The sequence below is a fragment of the Petromyzon marinus genome, chromosome 44 (assembly GCF_048934315.1).
Source record: "Petromyzon marinus isolate PM22_M1 ecotype Great Lakes invasive population chromosome 44, UKy_Petmar_22M1.pri1.0, whole genome shotgun sequence".
NCBI lineage: Eukaryota > Metazoa > Chordata > Hyperoartia > Petromyzontiformes > Petromyzontidae > Petromyzon > Petromyzon marinus.
In genome coordinates, this window is record NC_133710.1 from 2,637,872 (window position 1) to 2,660,145 (window position 22,274).

Genomic DNA, 22,274 nt, shown 5'->3' on the forward strand with positions numbered 1-22,274 from the left:
GAATGGGCATCACACCTGCAGTAATAAACAGGGCGACCTGTCGGATTTCAACCTCTAGAACGAATAGCGAATGAGCTTCCGCCTGGCTGAGTCACAGCCACGGATGGCCGCGGTTTCTCAAAGCTGTTCTGTCCGTTTGATAGTTTGTTTTGTCCATTCTTCAGCTGAAATGTCGCCCCTTCTCAAAAAGCAAAGTTGCACTTTGGAAAGGCAACTTGATTTGTCTTTCAATTGTGTCTGCATTGCTCATCCGGGAACTACGTTTGAAATCTTTGAGCGAAAAGCCGAATGGAGGACTAAATTTTACATCTTCCGGTCACTCAATAGCAGTGCGATTGAAGCGATTGGTGGTGGCTTTAATTGTGCTCAGTATGGAATTTAAGACACGACGGGGTTAGTGGTTGTCCAAGCGTCCGCACTGGGCGAGTAAAGCCCCGTGGCTTCGTGGTCCACCATGTGTCCTTTGGGTGGGCCAGGGAATGCATGACCAGCTGTCCTGCCCCGGTGACCCAGGGCCACACCCGATTAGTGTGTTTACAAAGCGAGAGCCACGCGTTCATTATTTAAGCCCAATGTTCTCTCGATTGCTGTGCCTTTAGGGGAAAGATTATTGAACGCAACCGCCCGATGAGCCACGAGACCTGCCTTCATTCGCCCTGTGCGTCAAAACAACTCCAGTAAAAAGTGAAACCCAAAGGCCGTCAAACTTTACCTGGGCAGCAGCTTTTGGCCAGCCATCTAACAAAGACGGTCACCGCATGGCGTGCTTTCGGGTGCGCTTCTGCAGCCGTCTGGAACGCTCTTCCTTCCGATATTAGGAAGCCACTGGAGCTAAGCACTTTGTTGTGAGAATTATTGAGGCAATTCACGGGCCCGTTACGCCACGTTTGTGTCGCGTGTTCGAACCGTCGATATGAGCTAAACCGGTTGGAGAAAGCAGGGGGCTATAAAGATGGGGAGCAGGCCCGCTACCCCTAACAAGCTGGGCCGCTACCAGAAGGAGTAAGGTCAGCATTCAAGTTAAGGGAGACGGGGTGGGTGGAATAAAAAAAATGGCCCTAAAATAAATAAAAGAGACGGCCACAGAGCGATCGGATTTTTCCTCCACTCATTCCAGTCCCACTCTCGTCTCATCCGTAGAGGTTGTACCCCTTATCATCGGTCCCCCTCTCCCGACCCCCACCCCCCTCCCCCAATCCGGCTAGCCTAGTTCAGGTGTTGTATGAGAGGGGACCATCTGGCCTCGAATTCCCCCTCCTTTCCCTTAAGCTTATGGCTCAGATGCTCCTTACTCACATGTGCTGGGAGCGTACTATACCACTGCTTCCACGTGGGTGGTTCGTGGTTCTTCCAATTAACCAGAATAACCTTCCTGGCTATAATATTTAAGGTTTCAATGAGAGCGTGTTGATGCCTTGAGGCCGTGAGAGGCCTCAGTCCCCAAAGGGTCGGTCTCTCTCCTCTATTGATGGGGGACAGGGTCTGTGCCTCATAGGGTCATTGAAAAAGCTTATAATCTCGTTACACAGTACTTGGGGGACATCGAGGACAGTCTGGTGAAGTGTTCATGAATTTCGCCCTCTTCTCATTCCTTAAATACGCCCCGTGCACAAATTTGAATTGGATGATACTTGGGGAGGGGGCTGCTTTAGGAGCTCGCCACTGGAGCTATGCACTTTGAAATCATCTAGACTGAACACTCATTTCTTCAGGGCTGCTTTTAGTGCTTAGTTCGTTGTCCTTCCGCCGCACCTCCGATTATCACGGTTGGTTACGTACGGTGTGAAAGAAGTTGAACGTACACACGTGCAAACTTAATTCAAGCACCTCCGATTATCACGGTTGGTTACGTACGGTGTGAAAGAAGTTGAACGTACACACGTGCAAACTTAATTCAAGCCCAGCCGAACACACGGAACTGAAGTCATCGTTTCTCCATTCAGTGGCGTAGTGTGGTCGGCCTGGGCCCTGCTGTAAGGAATGAAAGAGGGCCCACTGACCGATCACCCCCACCCCTCCCCCTTTTTGTAGCCTGGCCCATCGACCCTGGTGCAGTTGCACCTCCTGCACACTCGATAGGTGCGCCACTATATTTTCGAACAAGCACTGAGGTGGGCCCATCCCTGTCGGTGAAGGGCAAATCCCGGTTGGGGGTCAACAACTCCCTTTCTTCCGCGGTGGTCAATAAAAAAAATGAGTGCCAATTAGTGCAAAGTTAACAGCGGTCATCCTACGAAGAGGCTGCCTGCCACCATCCGTGAGCATGCAGGGGATTTTCACCACTTGCCGAGAGCCACAGAGGAGCGCTGCCTCGTGTTATTTGAAGAGGGGAGATCACGCGGTGAGGGGGTGATCCTTGGCAGCCCAAGTACCGGCGAAATGCTTTGTGTAATTTTCCGTTGGCTCCACCACGGCAGAGCTCTTGGCCAACACAAAATCGTCTGCCAGGAGTGAATGGCGCTCCTCCAACACGTGAATCACAATCCTTCGCCATTACCTCGTGATGCCCAATGGGTGTATTTGCATACAAAAGCATTTTTAGCTATTGTACCTTCACGCGAACCATTAGTTTATTTTCGTAGGGACACGATAGAACCTCGTTCAACATGATAGAGTTCAGCTTACAGTGAGGGAAAAAAGTATTTGATCCCCTGCTGATTTTGTACGTTTGCCCACTGACAAAGAAATGATCAGTCTATAATTTTAATGGTAGGTTTATTTGAAAAGTGAGAGATAGAATAACAACAAAATCCATAAAAACGCATGTCAAAAATGTTATAAATTGATTTGCATTTTAATGAGGGAAATAAGTATTGGACCCCTCTGCAAAACATGACTTAGTACTTGGTGGCAAAACCCTTGTTGGCAATCACAGAGGTCAGACATTTCTTGTAGTTGGCCACCAGGTTTGCACACATCTCAGGAGGGATTTTGTCCCACCCCTCTTTGCAGATCTTCTCCAAGTCATTAAGGTTTCGAGGCTGACGTTTGGCAACTCGAACCTTCAGCTCCCTCCACAGATTTTCTATGGGATTAAGTTCTGGAGACTGGCTAGGCCACTCGAGGACCTTAATGTGCTTCTTCTTGAGCCACTCCTTTGTTGCCTTGGCCGTGTGTTTTGGGTCATTGTCATGCTGGCATACCCATCCACGACCCATTTTCAATGCCCTGGTTGAGGGAAGGAGGTTCTCACCCAAGATTTGACGGTACATGACCCCGTGCATCGTCCCTTTGATGCGGTGACGTTGTCCTGTCCCTTAGCAGAAAAACACCCCCAAAGCATAATGTTTCCACCTCCATGTTTGACGGTGGGGATGGTGTTCTTGGGATCATAGGCAGCATTCCTCCTCCTCCAAACACGGCGAGTTGAGTTGATGCCAAAGAGCTCCATTTTGGTCTCATCTGACCACAACACTTTCACCCAGTGTCCTCTGAATCATTCAGATGTTCATTGGCAAACTTCAGACGGGCATGTATATGTGCTTTCTTGAGCAGGGGGACCTTGCGGGCGCTACAGGATTTCAGTCCTTCACGGCGTAGTGTGTTACCAATTGTTTTCTTGGTGACTATGGTCCCAGCTGCCTTGAGATCATTGACAAGATCCTCCCGTGTAGTTCTGGGCTGATTCCTCACCGTTCTCATGATCATTGCAACTCCACGAGGTGAGATCTTGCATGGAGCCCCAGGCCGAGGGAGATTGACAGTTCTTTTGTGTTTCTTCCATTTGCGGATAATCACACCAACTGTTGTCACCTTCTCACCAAGCTGCTTGGCAATGGTCTTGTAGCCCATTCCAGCCTTGTGTAGGTCTACAATCTTGTCTCTGACATCCTTGGAGAGCTCTTTGGTCTTGGCCATGGTGGAGAGTTTGGAATCTGATTGATTGCTTCTGTGGACAGGTGTCTTTTATACAAGTAACAATCTGAGATTAGGAGCACTCCCTTTAAGAGTGTGCTCCTAATCTCAGCTCGTTACCTGTATAAAAGACACCTGGGAGCCAAAAATCTTTCCGATTGAGAGGGGGTCAAATACTTATTTCCCTCATTAAAATGCAAATCAATTTATAACATTTTTGACATGCGTTTTTCTGGATTTTGTTGTTGTTATTCTGTCTCTCACTGTTCAAATAAACCTACCATTAAAATTATAGACTGATCATTTCTTTGTCAGTGGGCAAACGTACAAAATCAGCAGGGGATCAAATACTTTTTTTCCCTCACTGTATATGGAATCAGTATCATCATTGGCAAGAGCAAGGAATGGGATGACTGCGAATCTGGATTCTATTTTTAAGGTTTGACAATCCGAATCCGTGTGCCGTAAAAATTCACAGAGCTGCAGTAATAATAACTCCAAGTTGCAATGCGCTGCCACACACGGGATTCACTCAGTCTCGATGAGACAGAACGACTCAAGGGGTGCGAGGAACCACAGACAAGTGGGAAGTAAAACAGCCAAGTGAGCTGGTGACAAGTTTCCCCCCAAAGCTCTGCCGTCCTCTATATACTCAGGTGTCATTGAGTCAATTAATGATGTTAAATGGATCATGTATCGTGATGTTAAATGGATCACTACAGCGCGTAACGCCAAGTGCCGTAGGAATGGACGCAGAGGCTAACACACCGTGTAGTACCATTCAGTGGGCCACTAGGGGCACGGTACTGGGTGCTCGCAGAAGGAAGCCAGATGAGTTCTACTGACAGAGTAGGGCAGGGGTGTCCAAACTTCTTTTCCCGAGGGCCACATACAGAAAAATATACGAAGGACTGGGCCACTCACTAGACGTGAGGGATACTGCCTCACTTTTCATGCACTAATATTGGCAAAATCAATCAAATGCAGGTAAATTACGTTTGATAATTGAACATATTTGAAGAATAAAAGCCTCGATCATAGCTCTCCATTAGTAGATTTTCATTTTATTTTTTACAAAAAGGTTGGCAGGTCATTCTCTCAGTGACAGCCTCAGATTGGTTCTTAGGGTGCTGATCCCCCTTCATTGTCCTGTATGAAGGGAGAGACAAGAAGAGAAATAGGGGATGTAGATATTTCAAGCTTATTACACAAATAAATAATTGGGCTTGTTAACACATCAACTAACGTTTGTTAAAAATTGTCATCAACTTTAATTGACTGAATTTATTAAGTAATTGGGCTTATTAACAAATGAAAACTGTGTGTATATTTTTTACTTACCTGTAATGGGAAGAATGTTACGCTCAGTGGGAGCAGTGATGCTGCGCTTTGGTCTGAAGGATAGCCGGCAGGTCAGGAGTACGTTTGGTGGTTGAGATGCGAAGGACGTCACGGAGATGGCTGGCGGTCGTTCTGGTTCTCAGTCTGCTTTTGTTCAGCGTTAACAGAGAGAATGTCTGCTCACATATGTATATTGAGCCGAACAGACTCATCATTCGTTTTGCGAGTCGTCTCATCAGAGGAAACTTGGCCTTTTCCAAGCTCCGGTAGAAGTCAGGTAGGGAGAGAAGCTAATGCTGATTCTTAAGAGAATCATCACACTGAATTTCGATCAGTTCTAATTGCAGACTCTCCTCTACTTCTTTTGCATCCATTGAAAACGGAGCCACAAACAGTGTGATTTCCTTCTCAATGACAGAAAAATCTTGGAAGCGCTGACTGAATTCTGTCATGAGAGATGTGATCACAGACACATATTCTCCCATTTTTGCAGAGAGCTTGGCATTTGGAAATGCGCATTTGATTTGGGTCAGCGTGGGGAAGTGCGCTACATTGAAGTTGCGCAGTTGTGACTCGAAGAGACGGAGCTTCGCACGGAATGCTTTCATGTGCGCATGCAGCTGTGGTACCAGCTGCTCTTTGCCTTGTAGTCTCTTGTTCAGGGTGTTGAGATGATCAATGAGATCAACTAAAAAAGCCAGGTCTGCCAACCATAAAGGGTCACTGATCTCATGGAGAGGTCTGCCCTTTTCTTTCAAAAACTTGTCGATATTTGATCTCGGGGAATAAAACCGCTGCAGCACGGAGCCGCGACTGAGCCAGCGCACTTCAGAGTGGTAGAGTAGGTCCCCGTATTCAGCATCGACATCAGAGAGGAACGCTTGAAATTCTCTGTGGTAAAGCCCTCGTGCCCGAATTATGTTGACAGTTTTCACAACTGTGTTCATCACATCGCCAAGCTGGATTATCTTGGCACAGAGGGCTTCTTGGTGGTTGATACAGTGCATTTTGACAGCCTCACCTCCGCTCTCCGGCACCTTGGCACTCACCATAGAGGCCGTTCCTTTGCGCTCGCCTGTCATTGCTGGAGCCCCATCCGTTGTAATTCCACACAGCTTGTCCCATTTAAGTCCAGCCTGGTCAATTGCATCTGACACAGCTTCAAAACATGTCCTTCCCAGTTGTTGTCCCCTTTAGACTCCGAAGGTCGAGCAGTTCCTCCGTAATGCAAAAATTATCATCAACTCCCCGCAAAAAAATTCACAGCTGTGCAGTGTCCGTGGCATCTGTGCTCTCATCACATGCAATCGAGTAAAAATCGAAAGCACAAGCTTTATCTGACACTTGCTGTTTTAAGTTAGCCGACAAGTCTTCAATTCGCCGCACAACCGTATTTCTGGACATACTAACATCGTTGAAATCCTGCATTTTCTTCGGGCACATTATTCCCACGACTTTAGTGAGGCACTGTTTGATGAAGTCACCGTCTGAGAAAGGTTCCCGTTGTAAGGCAATGAGTTGAGCTACTTCATAACTGGCCATTGTTGCATTTTCTTGAGCTTTGTTAGCACGGAAAAAAAAACTGCTGCTGCATTAGCAGGCTAGCTGCCATTTGCTTTGCCTTCTCTTTCCGCTCAGCGACAGGTCTGATGTTTCGTTTAATAATGCCGTCGTACATTGTACTCTTTCATCAGGGCAACACTCTCATTACAAATCAAACAAACACACTTCCCCTTGGTTTCTATGAAAAAATATTCATTTTTCCACCGAGTCTGAAATTTTCTGCACTCGCTTGCAATCTTGCGTCTCTTCAGTTCCCGCATTTCTGGTGACCCTGAGCAATTTTTTTCTTCTATTGCTTGCTTTGTGGAGACGCTGCCTTGTTCAAGACAACAATAGTGCCACCTCGTCTTTAAACTAAGAAGTGCAATACAGTGGGCCATAGTCCATTATATTTTTAGACTTTGATACGGGCCAATTAAAAATGGATGGCGGGCCGCAGTTGGCCCACGGGCTGTAGTTTGGACACCCCTGATCTAGCTCCATAAAAATCTCTTGAAATACTTCAAAAGTGTACCTCAGGTCTTGTGGGTAAGCCAAGTTTAAAGCTTAAATTAGACCAAGCATCACAGAACAAGCATTTGCCACATTGTTCAGGTCTTCAAGTATTTGGACGCCTTCAATGATAATGGCAACATCTTCGTAAGGGTCTGTAGCATCTGCCCCTTCATGTACGACGACATAATTGCCTAGGGTGGTGTTGCGCATTGAAGTTTGGGCTTCATCATGTTTAACGTCCTAAAAAAGTAAAATACAAATAGAAACAATTAATAACAGATCAGGGGTGAAAGTGGGAGTTGGTTTTAAAGAAACATACAATAGGTTTTTTTTAAGTAAATAACTTACCAAGTACTCCTTCACAAGGTTTGAGGGGTCTTCGTTCATGTAAACAGTAAGGGCTTTCAAGATGAATTCACGGTTTTTTTCGATGGTGTCATTCTGAAAAAAATTGAAATGAGCATTAGTTAGCACTTTGCTTTTTAGACTTGTTATTGTACCATTATAAGTAGCATTATACAGATTATCCCACTGTGTTGTTTTCATTCAAGTCAAGTTTGTCATTCTTGTGATTATATGAAGAAACAGAAAAACTGAGAAAGATTAAATCCAGAAGAACTGCGTCAACATCTCCAAGACACCTGAATAAACCTTCCTGCAAAGCTACCTGAAAAACTGTGAGCAAGTGTACCTGGACAAAAGCTTTTTTAAACGAAACGGCTGGTCACATCGAGTATTGATTTTATGTAGTTAATAGAAGTTAAGCAAATAAAATCTATTTATGGCATTGTGTTTTAAAGCAGTACAAAAAGTACTGTAGCTTCGCAGGAAGGTTTCTTCAGGTGTCTTGAAGATGTTGACGCAGTTCTTCTGGATTTAATCTTTCTCAGTTTTTCTGTTTCTTCATGTAATCACAGACAGACTTGATGATGATGAGATCGAATCTCTGTGTGGATCATACTGGCTATTGTCAGACTCCTTGTGCATATAAAAATGTCACTGGATTATTACAATTAATGGCAAAAGGAATGTTTGGAAATGTAAAACGATATTTCGTACTGACACACTGCAGTAAAAGATTTAAATAACTGGCTTAAAACCATTTCTTTTTTGGGTGAAAATATTAACATGCCTAAGACTTTTGCAGAGTACTGTATATACCAGACTTTAAAGGGATACTTAACCCAAAAATTAACCCCCTCGATAACATGAGGCTATACATAATGACTGAATTTCCATCTTTGGGTTAAATATTCTTTTAATCTATTATTAATTATTGTCAGATTTAAAATTATGATGAATTTAGAGAACATACCCGATCCATAACTGACAGGATGTTTGTCATCTTCTGTGTTGCTCTTCCTCCTTTCTTTCTGAAGATTCTGAGGAGCTGGGTTGAGAAATGATCCAGCTGACCCATAAATTTGGACACCAAAGGGATAGTTGTAATCCTACTGAATTCTGCAGATACCTAATACAATTTTGGAAGGACAAATAATGTTGGCTGCTGATAAACATGTTTAAAAAACATTGAACATTTTTTTTTACCAGCACTTACAGATGACATACAAAATTACAAATGAACTTTTTCATATTTTAGAATTATAAAAACCATCCAAGTATTTAATCATAACTGACATTACATCAAAGACTTACCTCTCTCTCAGTAAAGAGTGCTGGCCATCTGTTCCTTAACTCAACGATGAACGGCAAATCTTCTACCACCTCATGCCTCCGGAGCGCAAATGTTCTCTCCATCAGGACCTTGATAACCTGCTCATTGTTTCTTTTAGTCACCTCAGACAGTAGTGTCATCCTTTGCTTTTCAAGCGTATCCTTTGTTTCACCCAATGGGTAATCTGGACAGTAATTAACCTCGGCTTTTCTAGGTTTCTTCACTTGGTTGGGACTTCCCATGGATCCGTTTCGCTTGTGGGAGTTGATGTTTAACTCACAACATTCTATGTTCCCCAATTTTGTTCTCTAGTTTGCCATTTTATATTTCAGACTTATTTTCCAGCCATAGTAGCCGCTCACAGAGCCTTTTTCTTTGAGGCACGGGTGCTTCTGTACCAAAGCAGCAGCAACATCATCAAGATCTGCACTTGTAGGGTATACCTTGTACTTTATTATTTCTGAAGCTAAAGCATCCAAAATATCAGACTTCAGCTTGGCATTGGGGCTCAGGACAGTACCATCAGTCTGATAAGCAAGTTGAGCTTTTTGCAGTTGAATATCAGCATCAAAACTAAACTGTGGTATTGGGAAACGTTCAGGCCATGCCTGACTTCTAACTGAGGACACAGATTCTGGAGTTGAAAGTAAAGATGACTGTGAGGATGAGATTATGTCTGTGTCACAGGATGATACTGAAGATGTCTCATTTATTTCTGGCACAGATGAAGCAGTTGGGAAACTTGTAGATGAAGGCAACTGAATGACCTTGAGTGTAGCTTTATCCTGTATGTCTGAAGTTGTAAGTGAGGTTGACAAAATCATTAAAGTCCGGATCTTTGAATTGAAGTCGAAAATCTTCAAGTACTCTCAGTTGTGTTTGGATTTCTCTTTTAAGGTCATTCAACGAGTTTGGTATACCAGTTGGGAGATTTAACCTTTCACAATTATTTTCTCCCAAGATTACTAGAAGTTTGGCTGGGGTACCCATCCTGTCAAACTTTTCTGAAAGATAGATAGAGGGGATGAACATACAATACAATACCAGAAGACCAATCCAAACTCTTGACATTAAATAGATGTTTTACTATAAAATGAAATGTACATAAAATATACAAGTCCACACAGGACTTCAGTGGCTGGTTATTACACCTCATCTATTAGTATGTGTCGTTTCAGGGTAATCATTCGGACACTGCCAACCTTATAATCTGCAAGACGGTATGGGTCTTTCAACTCATTGAGGGTATATTCTTAGTTTTTTCGGTAAAGTCACGTTGAAGAGAAACAACAAAATAACAAAATATATATAAAAAATAAAAAATTCTCACGACGTTTCGACCATAACTCAAACGGTCATCATCAGGTGTGTCGGTTTGCATAAATTTATTTAGAAAACGGCATATTTATTTATTTATATATAACAAATAACGTTTGCGTCACGCGCAACGATTGGCAGTTTGCCAGGACTAGTCCATCTATTTTTTGAAAAGAGGAGGGGGGAGACGAAATTTGTTTTTATGTATGTTGTCTGAAAGCCACTGTAAGCGTGAACAATCAATCAAGAACTGAAATGATTTATCAAATCTTTCCAATGATTGCTAAGATAGAATCCATCTTCTCGGTTGAAATTGTCTCTGTGCTTGTATATGTGGATAGCCTCATGAACGAATCTCTCATGGAAGCCAGATGGCTTACAAAGAACCTCCGTCTTGGAAAAGTCAATGGCATGTGAGCCTACTGAATTAGAACAATGATCTGCTACGGCCGAGGTGTTGGTCCTACTGTGTTTAAGGTCTGCTTTATGTTCACGAATGCGGTCCGAGATATGGCGTTTGGTTTCTCCAATGTAACTACTACCACAGAGGCAACTTAGTTTGTAGACACCAGGGTATTGTATGTCCGGAATCACATCTTTTACAGACGGAACCAGATCACGGATTTTATGTAATGTGTTGAAACGGACCTGGATCTTGTGTTTATTCAAGATTTTGGAGATCTTTTTTGTGATCCCAGCAATGTAGGGTAAAGTGATGGTTTTGAAAGGCTCCTCAAGAGGGTTTTTCTTCATGGTTTGAGTGATAGCTTTGCGGATTGTATAGTCGGAGTAACCATTAGCCCTAAGAGCTTGGTGTACGTGCTTGAGTTCACTGCTTATGTGTTCCTGGTCGGATATGCATTGGGCTCTATGATACAGAGTCTTGATGAGAGAATTCTTCTGTGATGGATGGTGGTGGGAATCCGGTTTCAGATAAGCATCCGTATGGGTAGCTTTCCTGTAGACAGAGTGGCTCATTGAACCATCAGGTCTCTTTTTAATTAGGACATCCAAAAAAGGTATCTTGCCATCTATTTCGACTTCCATGGTAAATCTGATGGCTGGGTGTATGGAATTGATGTGGTCGAAGAATTGGTCTAGAGCAGGCCGGCCATGTGGCCAGATGACAAAAGTGTCATCCACGTACCTCTTCCATAAGGTTGGGCGCAGAGTGGCAGTCTGGATGGCGTCAGTCTCAAATTTCTCCATGAAAATGTTAGCTATAACTGGAGAAAGGGGGGAGCCCATTGGGGTGCCCTCAGTTTGTTTGTAGAAAGTTCCATTCCAAGTGAAGTATGTATTGGTTAAACAGTGTCTCACCAGGGGGGGTACCTCAGTGTTTAGTCCTTGATGAACCAAGTCTTCAATGATTGCAATGGTGTCAGGTACAGGAACCTTGGTGAATAAGGAAACTACATCAAAACTGACAAGCAGGTCGTCTGGGGACAGGGAAATACCCTTGATTGTTGATACCAGGTGAGTAGAATTTTGTACCGCAGAGGTGGTTTTTCCAGTGAAAGGACGCAGGATTTCAGACAAAAAACGAGCTAGTTTGTAGGTGGGGGAGCTGATAGTAGAGACTATGGGACGAAGAGGTGTATCAACTTTATGTATTTTTGGTAAGCCGTATAATCTTGGTGGCCTGGCAGCAGAAGGTTTCAACGAAAACTGTTTAGATTGATCAATTAATGCGGTTGAATCAGAAATTATTTTGTTGGTTTGTGTGACGAGGCTGTTGGTGGGATCTCTTTTTATTTTTGTATAACTACCATCGTCGAGTAATTCTTTAATTTTGTTGTTGTATTCTATTTTATCCATGATAACAGTAGCGTTGCCTTTGTCAGCTGAGAGAACTACAATATCATTCCTCTTTTTTAATTTATATAATTCAAAACGCTCATCTTTGCTGAGGTTGCTAGCTGGCATCTTAGCGTTTTTGAGGGTTGCAGCGATTTCAGATCTTGCTACGTCTGCAGCGATGTGACCCAGGCCCCTGAGAGCAACGTCTACTTGGGCAATTATATCATTAACTGGTATGTGTTTAGGTGTGACTGCAAAGTTTAGACCTTTAGCTAAAACGGATTTCAAACCATCGGAAATAGAACTGTTACTGCGATTAATTACGACTTTATTAACGTCTAACTTTTTGGTGTATGGGTCCGGTCTTTTGTTGAAGAGGAGGTTAAATTTGGAAATCAGGTTTTCCTTACATTTGGTCGACATAGTAGCAGCTGAAGAGGCAGTCATATTGTCTACATGTTCCCAATCCGATGTGGACATTATTGCCGTCAATGATAAGTGTGATTTGTAGAGTGTCTTGTCTAACTGATCTAGTTCTGTGCGTATAAGTCTGATTTTTTCTGAGATAAGAGCTAAGCTAGTTTTGAAAAGAATTCGTTTCGCATTAGAAGAAGTTACAGTAGCAGAGGTGAGTGTAAATGCGATTGGTATTACCCCAGAGTCGCGGGATCTCTTCAGGAAGGTGAGAGACTCGATCAGCTGAGCTTTCTTATCCCGGAGTTTGTTGAACGATCTTAAAGTTATGTGAAAACCCTCCCCGTAGAGGCGATTAAATTTTGATTTAAAGCTTTCGTGACTGCAGTAATTCATATTCTTAGTTTTTTCGGTAAAGTCACGTTGAAGAGAAACAACAAAATAACAAAATATATATAAAAAATCAAAAATTCTCACGACGTTTCGACCATAACTCAAACGGTCATCATCAGGTGTGTCGGTTTGCATAAATTTATTTTGAAAAGGGATATTTATTTATTTATTTATATATAACAAATAACGTTTGCGTCACGCGCAACGATTGGCAGTTTGCCAGGACTAGTCCATCTATTTTTTGAAAAGAGGAGGGGGGAGACGAAATTTGTTTTTATGTATGTTGTCTGAAAGCCACTGTAAGCGTGAACAATCAATCAAGAACTGAAATGATTTATCAAATCTTTCCAATGATTGCTAAGATAGAATCCATCTTCTCGGTTGAAATTGTCTCTGTGCTTGTATATGTGGATAGCCTCATGAACGAATCTCTCATGGAAGCCAGATGGCTTACAAAGAACCTCCGTCTTGGAAAAGTCAATGGCATGTGAGCCTACTGAATTAGAACAATGATCTGCTACGGCCGAGGTGTTGGTCCTACCGTGTTTAAGGTCTGCTTTATGTTCACGAATGCGGTCCGAGATATGGCGTTTGGTTTCTCCAATGTAACTACTACCACAGAGGCAACTTAGTTTGTAGACACCAGGGTATTGTATGTCCGGAATCACATCTTTTACAGACGGAACCAGATCACGGATTTTATGTAATGTGTTGAAACGGACCTGGATCTTGTGTTTATTCAAGATTTTGGAGATCTTTTTTGTGATCCCAGCAATGTAGGGTAAAGTGATGGTTTTGAAAGGCTCCTCAAGAGGGTTTTTTCTTCATGGTTTGAGTGATAGCTTTGCGGATTGTATAGTCGGAGTAACCATTAGCCCTAAGAGCTTGGTGTACGTGCTTGAGTTCACTGCTTATGTGTTCCTGGTCGGATATGCATTGGGCTCTATGATACAGAGTCTTGATGAGAGAATTCTTCTGTGATGGATGGTGGTGGGAATCCGGTTTCAGATAAGCATCCGTATGGGTAGCTTTCCTGTAGACAGAGTGGCTCATTGAACCATCAGGTCTCTTTTTAATTAGGACATCCAAAAAAGGTATCTTGCCATCTATTTCGACTTCCATGGTAAATCTGATGGCTGGGAGTCGAAATAGATGGCAAGATACCTTTTTTGGATGTCCTAATTAAAAAGAGACCTGATGGTTCAATGAGCCACTCTGTCTACAGGAAAGCTACCCATACGGATGCTTATCTGAAACCGGATTCCCACCACCATCCATCACAGAAGAATTCTCTCATCAAGACTCTGTATCATAGAGCCCAATGCATATCCGACCAGGAACACATAAGCAGTGAACTCAAGCACGTACACCAAGCTCTTAGGGCTAATGGTTACTCCGACTATACAATCCGCAAAGCTATCACTCAAACCATGAAGAAAAACCCTCTTGAGGAGCCTTTCAAAACCATCACTTTACCCTACATTGCTGGGATCACAAAAAAGATCTCCAAAATCTTGAATAAACACAAGATCCAGGTCCGTTTCAACACATTACATAAAATCCGTGATCTGGTTCCGTCTGTAAAAGATGTGATTCCGGACATACAATACCCTGGTGTCTACAAACTAAGTTGCCTCTGTGGTAGTAGTTACATTGGAGAAACCAAACGCCATATCTCGGACCGCATTCGTGAACATAAAGCAGACCTTAAACACGGTAGGACCAACACCTCGGCCGTAGCAGATCATTGTTCTAATTCAGTAGGCTCACATGCCATTGACTTTTCCAAGACGGAGGTTCTTTGTAAGCCATCTGGCTTCCATGAGAGATTCGTTCATGAGGCTATCCACATATACAAGCACAGAGACAATTTCAACCGAGAAGATGGATTCTATCTTAGCAATCATTGGAAAGATTTGATAAATCATTTCAGTTCTTGATTGATTGTTCACGCTTACAGTGGCTTTCAGACAACATACATAAAAACAAATTTCGTCTCCCCCCTCCTCTTTTCAAAAAATAGATGGACTAGTCCTGGCAAACTGCCAATCGTTGCGCGTGACGCAAACGTTATTTTTTATATATAAATAAATAAATAAATATGCCGTTTTCAAAATAAATGTATGCAAACCGACACACCTGATGATGACCGTTTGAGTTATGGTCGAAACGTCGTGAGAATTTTTGATTTTTTATATATATTTTGTTATTTTGTTGTTTCTCTTCAACGTGACTTTACCGAAAAAACTAAGAATATGAATTACTGCAGTCACGAAAGCTTTAAATCAAAATTTAATCGCCTCTACGGGGAGGGTTTTCACATAACTTTAAGATCGTTCAACAAACTCCGGGATAAGAAAGCTCAGCTGATCGAGTCTCTCACCTTCCTGAAGAGATCCCGCGACTCTGGGGTAATACCAATCGCATTTACACTCACCTCTGCTACTGTAACTTCTTCTAATGCGAAACGAATTCTTTTCAAAACTAGCTTAGCTCTTATCTCAGAAAAAATCAGACTTATACGCACAGAACTAGATCAGTTAGACAAGACACTCTACAAATCACACTTATCATTGACGGCAATAATGTCCACATCGGATTGGGAACATGTAGACAATATGACTGCCTCTTCAGCTGCTACTATGTCGACCAAATGTAAGGAAAACCTGATTTCCAAATTTAACCTCCTCTTCAACAAAAGACCGGACCCATACACCAAAAAGTTAGACGTTAATAAAGTCGTAATTAATCGCAGTAACAGTTCTATTTCCGATGGTTTGAAATCCGTTTTAGCTAAAGGTCTAAACTTTGCAGTCACACCTAAACACATACCAGTTAATGATATAATTGCCCAAGTAGACGTTGCTCTCAGGGGCCTGGGTCACATCGCTGCAGACGTAGCAAAATCTGAAATCGCTGCAACCCTCAAAAACGCTAAGATGCCAGCTAGCAACCTCAGCAAAGATGAGCGTTTTGAATTATATAAATTAAAAAAGAGGAATGATATTGTAGTTCTTTCAGCTGACAAAGGCAACGCTACTGTTATCATGGATAAAATAGAATACAACAACAAAATTAAAGAATTACTCGACGATGGTAGTTATACAAAAATAAAAAGAGATCCCACCAACAGCCTCGTCACACAAACCAACAAAATAATTTCTGATTCAACCGCATTAATTGATCAATCTAAACAGTTTTCGTTGAAACCTTCTGCTGCCAGGCCACCAAGATTATACGGCTTACCAAAAATACATAAAGTTGATACACCTCTTCGTCCCATAGTCTCTACTATCAGCTCCCCCACCTACAAACTAGCTCGTTTTTTGTCTGAAATCCTGCGTCCTTTCACTGGAAAAACCACCTCTGCGGTACAAAATTCTACTCACCTGGTATCAACAATCAAGGGTATTTCCCTGTCCCCAGACGACCTGCTTGTCAGTTTTGATGTAGTTTCCTTATTCACCAAGGTTCCTGTACCTGACACCATTGCAATCATTGAAGACTTGGTTCATCAAGGACTAAACACTGAGGTACCCCCCCTGGTGAGACACTGTTTAACCAATACATACTTCACTTGGAATGGAACTTTCTACAAACAAACTGAGGGCACCCCAATGGGCTCCCCCCTTTCTCCAGTTATAGCTAACATTTTCATGGAGAAATTTGAGACTGACGCCATCCAGACTGCCACTCTGCGCCCAACCTTATGGAAGAGGTACGTGGATGACACTTTTGTCATCTGGCCACATGGCCGGCCTGCTCTAGACCAATTCTTCGACCACATCAATTCCATACACCCAGCCATCAGATTTACCATGGAAGTCGAAATAGATGGCAAGATACCTTTTTTGGATGTCCTAATTAAAAAGAGACCTGATGGTTCAATGAGCCACTCTGTCTACAGGAAAGCTACCCATACGGATGCTTATCTGAAACCGGATTCCCACCACCATCCATCACAGAAGAATTCTCTCATCAAGACTCTGTATCATAGAGCCCAATGCATATCCGACCAGGAACACATAAGCAGTGAACTCAAGCACGTACACCAAGCTCTTAGGGCTAATGGTTACTCCGACTATACAATCCGCAAAGCTATCACTCAAACCATGAAGAAAAAACCCTCTTGAGGAGCCTTTCAAAACCATCACTTTACCCTACATTGCTGGGATCACAAAAAAGATCTCCAAAATCTTGAATAAACACAAGATCCAGGTCCGTTTCAACACATTACATAAAATCCGTGATCTGGTTCCGTCTGTAAAAGATGTGATTCCGGACATACAATACCCTGGTGTCTACAAACTAAGTTGCCTCTGTGGTAGTAGTTACATTGGAGAAACCAAACGCCATATCTCGGACCGCATTCGTGAACATAAAGCAGACCTTAAACACGGTAGGACCAACACCTCGGCCGTAGCAGATCATTGTTCTAATTCAGTAGGCTCACATGCCATTGACTTTTCCAAGACGGAGGTTCTTTGTAAGCCATCTGGCTTCCATGAGAGATTCGTTCATGAGGCTATCCACATATACAAGCACAGAGACAATTTCAACCGAGAAGATGGATTCTATCTTAGCAATCATTGGAAAGATTTGATAAATCATTTCAGTTCTTGATTGATTGTTCACGCTTACAGTGGCTTTCAGACAACATACATAAAAACAAATTTCGTCTCCCCCCTCCTCTTTTCAAAAAATAGATGGACTAGTCCTGGCAAACTGCCAATCGTTGCGCGTGACGCAAACGTTATTTGTTATATATAAATAAATAAATAAATATCCCTTTTCAAAATAAATTTATGCAAACCGACACACCTGATGATGACCGTTTGAGTTATGGTCGAAACGTCGTGAGAATTTTTTATTTTTTATATATATTTTGTTATTTTGTTGTTTCTCTTCAACGTGACTTTACCGAAAAAACTAAGAATATGAATTACTGCAGTCACGAAAGCTTTAAATCAAAATTTCATTGAGGGTAATTAAGCACATTTCAAGAGTTGGTACCAATTCAAACGCCCTGAAGTGCTCTCGTTACCATGAACACATTTTATTGGCAATGAAAGCAAGGTTGTCTTCGATGATACAAATTTGAGCAATTTCTGCAAATTCTGGAAGTCCACCAAGAGACCCATGGGCAATTATCATGCCATTTCGATACATAATGCCATCATAAGAAACATTCTGAGCAACATTGACAGTGGTGATGCCAGGATATCTAGAATTAAGGCAACGTACGACATCCTCTTTCATGACCTCAACCGTGATGGTAGAGACACGTGTGACCTGTAAGGTGGTCTTTTCAGGGCTGGGTATGTGGAGGCTATATCCAACCATCAATTGGTGTTTTCTTGCCAAAGTTAGTGTTATGTTCCTGAAGCAATTTGTGTGCCTAGCTACTTGTTTGAAGTAGCTATGCTTAGCTTCAAAACGCAATGTCCAAAGAAAAACTAAAGGACCAAAGCAGCGAATCATTTCTGGATAGTGCTCCAAAAAGTGATGCTTTGGAAGCAGCTGTTTAAGTGGGAAAAGCTCCTGATACTTCTGACGGTGTTCAGAGATCTTGCATTCCAAATATGCAATGGTCTCATCTGTATGAACTGAAGACACAACCAGTTCCACAATATCCTTCAAGTCTAAAATCAAAAGCCACACAGGTTCATCTGCAGGCACCAAATGCCCAATAATAAATGGCAGCAGTCTTAACAGACACTAATTTTCATGCGCATTGCCACCAACTGATTTTCTCCTTGCAAATGTCTGTGGCACCAATTGAGGTCGATTTGTCTTATCACCCCACTTGTACGGAAAATTATGGATGAGTTCATTGAGCAGATCAAGAGACAATATCTTATATTGAAATAACTACAGAAAAGCACTCTGCCAGCTCAACTGGTACTATGCCTTCAAAAAGATCATGAGCCAAATCAGGAGGATAGCCTGTTGTAACATTAAAGTAGCTAAGGCTGTCACTGAAAACACATACTTTTTTCACAGCCATGACATTCACACCTTTCTCCTTTGCAAGTTTCACATGTCCTTGGTGTTCTTCTGCAGTCCTTAGTGTAAATTCACCTGCATTCACTTCATTGGTCTGAGAATCTGCACGAGAAGCTGTACAAAATCGACAACAGTACTCTCCTGAAAAGTTCTCAATGAAGCCAGCCATTGAATGTGCAGCAAGATTATCGGCCACAACACATTGAACTGTTCCTTTAAGGAATGTTCCCAGCTGGTGGACATACACACCTTGCTGTTCCAAAGTTTGGAGATCTTGCAAAAGAGGTCGCAAGATTTTCTCAAATCCGTATGTTATCATGTCTTCTGTTTTGCACAAAACGACAAGATAAATTGAAGACAAAGTTGACTGAAACATGGATGGCACATTACCCAAAATCCAGTAGATTGCACATATCTTGTGCTTCTTTCTTGATGTCCCGAGAGGGTTACAAATTTCAAAGTCATCGACATATAAGCACACAGATATCCTCAACTCATCTGAGAAGAAATTATTTGCTTTAAAAAACTGACCATCCTGAATTGACCTGTACTGATGGACATCTCTTCTTAACTGTTGAGAACTGTGACTTTCGACCACTTTGTATAGTAGGTCATTCTGACCAAGTAGATTCTGTAAAGACTCAAGTATTGGAACATATTGAAAAGTTCTGTTTCCCTTGGCCTCAAGAACATACTCCACGGAGTCTACAACTTTAAAAATTGTCCCTGTAATATTCTTTACGCTTAAATGCAGAGGCTAGTGGACCACCATGCTTTATTGCAGTAAGTAAAAGATTTGTTGTACTTAAAGATGTTAACAAGGTCTTTGACTAGAAACTCATCATTGTCAATCCTGTGCTTTTGTAAGGTGTCTACAATAATTCTGTATGACAAAGGGAAGGAAGCATCACTCAGTAAATAATGCAAGTCCTCCAACAACTCATCGACAGCTGTGCCTGGGACATGATAGTGATTCTCCAGCTTCAACACCAATGAAGCAAATTTAAGCTCTACCAACTTTGGCAAGTTCTCTGGAACCTCTCCTGTATCAATACAACTGGAATCCTCCTCTAACGTAGATGTATTGATTTCTTCGTTTGAAAGAGTGTCATCAGATATTCCTCTTACCTCTTGTGTTTTCACTATTCCTTCCTTAAAATCAGTCAACGAACACTGACAATGTTTTCGCCTCTTATGTGATTTGAATGTGCTATACACATTTGATTTAAACGAGCAGTCCTTAAACATACAACTTACTGTTTCATGACTGCGCAAATGCTTATTTATGTGGAGAAAGTAATCATTTACTGAAGGAATGTCAGTAACACCACAAACATGACAATTTATCTTTGCACTTTCGCTAGAATTTTGTTTTTGAGGTTGCTGCTCACTTCCATGTGATCTGCATAAGTGGGACCGCAGTGCATTCCAGGTTTTAAAAGTGCATGGACAGTAAGAATATGCGCATGGATATGCGTGTCTGCGGCCATATTGTCCATGTACCAACCTGAAGTGTTTTAAAAGTTTTGATCTAGATATGTGAGACGAGCCACAATCTCTGCACAGTCACATGTAGGACTCTAGAACTCCAAAACTCTGTGAGAAAAAAAGATGTAAGTCACCAAAGAATAATAATATAAACAACACTGTAACACGATATAATAACGTTCAGTTATAAGTGACATAAGTTATTAGTTAATGATAGACTAATAATTTACAAAACATGTCTATATTCATAAATGATTAATAAGTAATGTGCTAACATTTTATGAATGTTTTGTTAAATTAGTTATAAGTCACTTATAAGGTTATTAGTTAATGATTAACTAATCATTTACAAAACATAACTATACATTCATAAATGACTAATAAGTGATATGCTAAATGTTTGTATTGTTTTGTTAATTCAGATATAAGTCATTTATAAATTATTAGTTAATAGGTTCATAAATTATTAATAAGTGGTATGCTATACAGTAAAAATCTGTATATATCCTTGATAAATAGTTTACACTTTAGATTAGGCCTAACCGCCAAGCTTACATTACTTGTTAGCTAACATCAATGCCATCTTATTCATGTGTTAAATGTGTTTATAGCTGTTATTTGGGTCTTCCAAAGTTTGAGTGTTAACATTTGACATTAAATAAAAATGCTCAACACCATTATTTGAGACAGTTATTAAAACTGATAACATTACTAAAATGTGAAAAAGTGCTTTGCTTAATACAGTAACATTACACACAATCCGTTAACACATAAATGGAGAAACTCTTATTAACTAGCAATTTAATAAGTAATTTGTGTCTTTGTGTGGGGAAATTCACATCAAAGTTCAACAAGTATATATATTACATAAGATCGAAACACACGAATGTAACGTTATAGGCCTAACTAACAAAAATGCGAAATTTCGATTTAAAGCTTTCGTGTATAAGTCATGTATAAGTCTCGTCCCTTCACCTGATGAAGGCCGCTTGTGTTGTGGCCGAAACGTCGTGAGAATATTATTGTGTTATTTTATCAATTTATTATTTTATTCTCATTCTACGTGACTTTACCGAAAGAACCAAAGAAAAATGCGAAAACCACACGAGGAATGCGGCAACTTCATTAAAATACCATACAAAACTCGACATCCGCGATAAACCATCTACTGACAGCCTCTAGCCTATATAAATGCATAAAAAGTAAAATACCTCACCTCTGTGTCCACAAAGACAAAACGTTGATTGTGAAATGTTGCATTTGACTGCACAAAACGGCGATGAGGGACTTTGAGTGAGCTAAAGGATCAAAGTTGATCGTTGGATGTGCTTTCCATCTGCGCATGCACAGATATAGCTCCACCTGCTGACCAAAGTGCGGTACTGCAGAAGCAACACAACTGCAGTTCATTCATTTAACACAAGTGCGCTGTGTAAATGGGAAATATCACTTCTTCTAATTTTGTCAACACAACTGTTTTAGTTTTAATGCACAAACGTAAGAGCATTATTTAACTTAAACATAATTACATTCTTTGGACCAACAACTACCAATTATCACTTTAACACGTATACGTGTTAGAGCCAATACGACGTCCCTGATTTGCGTCTTCCCCGATCCACGTGTTTCTCTTTCCGTCTCTCAGTGCAATTCCCAGCATGCATCTCTCTCGCGATTCTTTTCCAATGTTCAGCTTGCGTTCCATGTCCTTTTGTTCGTGTCCACGTTCATGAGAGAGACGAGATGTGAAAATGTGCAGCTCGTTTTTAAAACCATGCTGGAGTTTTGTCCGGTGTGTTTTTCGTGTGCGCGTGTGGCTGACAAAACGCACACCGTGTGGTGAAGGACGGGGTAGGTGACGGGCAGCACTCCCTGAAAACTAGTCCGTAAGTCACTGGCAATGTTTTACAACTGTTTGCACAAAATC

The 22,274-nt window shown here is 41.6% G+C and overlaps 1 protein-coding gene and 1 long non-coding RNA gene across 8 annotated transcripts in view; one reads left to right on the top strand and one right to left on the bottom strand.

The window, feature by feature from the left end:
- Positions 1-22,274, top strand: part of LOC116951823 (monocarboxylate transporter 13-like) — a 77,770-nt gene that overhangs the window by 32,614 nt on the left and 22,882 nt on the right. The window lies entirely within an intron of this gene.
- Positions 4,715-20,916, bottom strand: LOC116951825 (uncharacterized). 2 transcript variants are annotated; one of them, XR_004404350.2, is made up of 7 exons: positions 20,367-20,916; positions 19,109-19,183; positions 8,911-9,933; positions 8,570-8,725; positions 7,603-7,695; positions 5,197-7,475; positions 4,715-5,004 (listed from the first exon to the last, which is right to left on the bottom strand). It is a non-coding gene; the product is annotated as an uncharacterized LOC116951825 (long non-coding RNA). The 2 variants fall into 2 exon arrangements; XR_012946851.1 differs by lacking the exons at positions 19,109-19,183; positions 20,367-20,916 and having other exon boundaries at positions 8,911-10,311.